This window comes from Panthera tigris, chromosome E3 (assembly GCF_018350195.1).
Source record: "Panthera tigris isolate Pti1 chromosome E3, P.tigris_Pti1_mat1.1, whole genome shotgun sequence".
NCBI classification, from domain to species: Eukaryota; Metazoa; Chordata; class Mammalia; order Carnivora; family Felidae; genus Panthera; species Panthera tigris.
Window position 1 is genome coordinate 2,936,952 of NC_056675.1, and position 2,781 is coordinate 2,939,732.

At 45.3% G+C, this 2,781-nt stretch overlaps 1 long non-coding RNA gene across 1 annotated transcript; it reads right to left on the reverse strand.

The window, feature by feature from the left end:
• Positions 1–700: 700 nt before the first annotated feature.
• Positions 701–2,490, reverse strand: LOC122234741. The gene is made up of 3 exons (XR_006212669.1): positions 2,084–2,490; positions 1,754–1,892; positions 701–1,233 (listed from the first exon to the last, which is right to left on the reverse strand). It is a non-coding gene; the product is annotated as an uncharacterized LOC122234741 (long non-coding RNA).
• Positions 2,491–2,781: the final 291 nt, after the last annotated feature.

The following is a 2,781-nucleotide window of genomic DNA, read 5'->3' on the forward strand; positions in this document are numbered from 1 at the left end:
CAGTCCATTGAGCGTCCCACTTCGGCTCAGGTCACGATCTTGTGGTTTGTGAGTTCAAGCCCTGCGTCGGGCTGTGTGCTGACAGCTCGGAGCCTGGAGCCTGCTTTGGATTCGGGGTCTCCCTCTCTGTTTGCCCCTCCCCCCTCTCACTCTGTCTCTCTCTCAAAAATAAATCAACAACAAACACAGTTTACCATATAGAATGCTAGGACTTCTATCACGTCCGTGTAACTTTCTGTCAGGGATAGACTTCAGTGTGAACACACCAAAGCACCACGTGCCCAGACGCTCAAGTGCTTGAAATGTCTGGTGACTGGAAACCACTGCCTGAGCCCACATCCCTGAATCGGGTGGTCTCTCAGCCCCCACCCCCCTTCTTTATAGGATATTGCAGGGGGTCCTAATTCAACATGTGGGCAATCTCCTAGGTTCTCCCAAGGCTTCCTTTAGGCCTTGATGAAGTGTGTTCTGTCTCGTTTCTTAAAGCATTCATAGAACCCTGGAAGATAAGAGAGGAGTACATTCTCCCTGTCTACCAGGCCCACGGGCAAATTTGCTTCTGTTTGGCATTTATGCCCATGTAGCATACAAACTGGGGCCCCACAATGCAATGGTGAAATAGCTATCAACACACTGATCACATTCCCCACACCTTTGCTCTGACCCTCACTTGACGCCCACTTGATAAATGACAGGGAAAAAAGGACCAGGATCTTGTTTGGATTGCCTGGTGGAAGTCTGAGTATTTGATGGGAGTGTGTAGCCTTATGTGAGTGGGATGTCCAAGCCTCCCTGGTGGTTAAGGGGCTCACTTTGGCTTCCATTCAGAGGTCTCCCGTGCTGACAACGTACAGTGAGGCTGCAGCTGGAGAGGTCAGTGTGGCTTCGTATTGCGGGTATTGTGGTGCCTCCTTATGGAGTATGACAAGTAGATCCGGTTTGGTGACTTAGCAGGCTAGAGTTTCTGAGGAGCTGTCTTAAGCTTACAGTGGCAGTTCCCTCTGGGCGTTGGAATCACTGGGGGAACTTTTCACGCCACCAATACTCACACTGCCTCCTCCAGCCAATTGAATCGCAGTCTGTGGAGGTAGAACCCAGGCATCAGTGTTTTGTGAAGTTCCCAAATGATTTCAGTATGCCGCCGAGGGTAAGAGCCACTGGTTAAGAGCTTTGAACAGGGCACCTGTTGCTGCATTTTAGGGTAGATGTCATGGAAATATGTTGCGGAATTGCCTGTAGAATGGATTAAAGATTAAAGCATTTCTTTTCTCCCCATTCATAAACCATTGTGATAGCAGTCTTAACTTTTATAGAATTACCTAATTTTGCCTGATGAGATTTACTTAGAAAAGGAAATAAACACACAGCTATATCTCTCCTGAAGTCTTTTTGTAGCTGCTAATTAAGGCCGTACACACGTTCTTAGCTGAGGTAGAACTTGAGATACTGTGTCTTTGTGCCACTGAATGTAACATGAGTGTTATGGCTTTTTAAATGAATCAGAGCAATAAATCCAATGCTGTGTGCAAGCCAGATAACTTCTTCTCATCTGCCAACAATTATGTAATCAAAGTATAAAGTAGCCATTTAAGGATCCTTGCTCTCGAACAGAATTTAAATTTAAGAATTAGAAATAGTAATTAGCATAGATAAAAGTATCTTATTGACGGCCCCGTTTAGTTGATGCAGTGAATACAAGGTGCTCTTGTGGAAACATGGGCGTTTAACATCCTATCCATATGGAAAGCATTACCTTTTGTTCAGGTTATACTGACTTCGTGTTGCTTTCTGGATACTGCGCAAGGTGTTCGTTTCATTTGCAAAGCCAGATGTGATTTGGACATTTGGCAGGCCAAAGCTTAAATTTCTTCTAATACATTCCTTTTAGGGACCTAAAACATGAGAAAAACAATACTAACCACTTTTGAAATCCCGAGTGTTCCCAGAAGTCTTTCCCATTCCTCTAAAACTTTGTCCTCTGCTAAAATTGGTGGTGGTGTGTGGGGGCAGGTTTGTGAGTTAAAGAGTAATGTCTCTAATTAAAAAGCGTGACAGATAGGTCTGTGAGATGGGATGACCTTACCAGAGGGATGCGTGGACAGCAGGCGGAGCAGTGAGTAGTCCTTCACCAGCGTGGCCCCTCCTCTTCGGCCCCGTGTGCTCGATCCCGCATTGCATCAGTTCACATTGAACAAGTGCCCTGTTGCTTTCTGGTTGACTGACGTTCTGTTTGTTACATAACATCTTGACATCCTATTAAGACTGTAATTACGCAACAGAGTCCCTGCTCGTTGACAACGATGGCAGACAGAAAGATGCAGCTGTTTATCTTGCTATTCTTGATTGAACACAGAACTTCATTTGATCTTTAGTTGACTAATGGCTAAAATTTTTATATTTAAGGTGAACTGAGAAAATATGGGAATTTGATAGTCAGTACGTAGTTGATGCGTTTACTGTATTCTAAGACTTTTTTGATGTGTCTGTCTCCTTCCCTGCCTACCTACCTGCCTACCTACCTGCCTACCTACCTGCCTGCCTACCTACCTGCCTACCTACCTGCCTACCTGTCATCTATTTATCCATCTTTGCCATTCCTTGAGAACTAAAACTCTACCTGAGTTTTTTTTAACGTTTATTAATTTTTGAGAGAGAGAGAAAGAAAGCACACATGCGAGCAGGGGAGGGGCAGAGAGAGGGAGAGAGAATCCCAAGCAGGCTCCTCACTGTCGGCACAGAGCCTGACGTGGGGCTTGAGCTCACGAACCATGAGATCTTGAC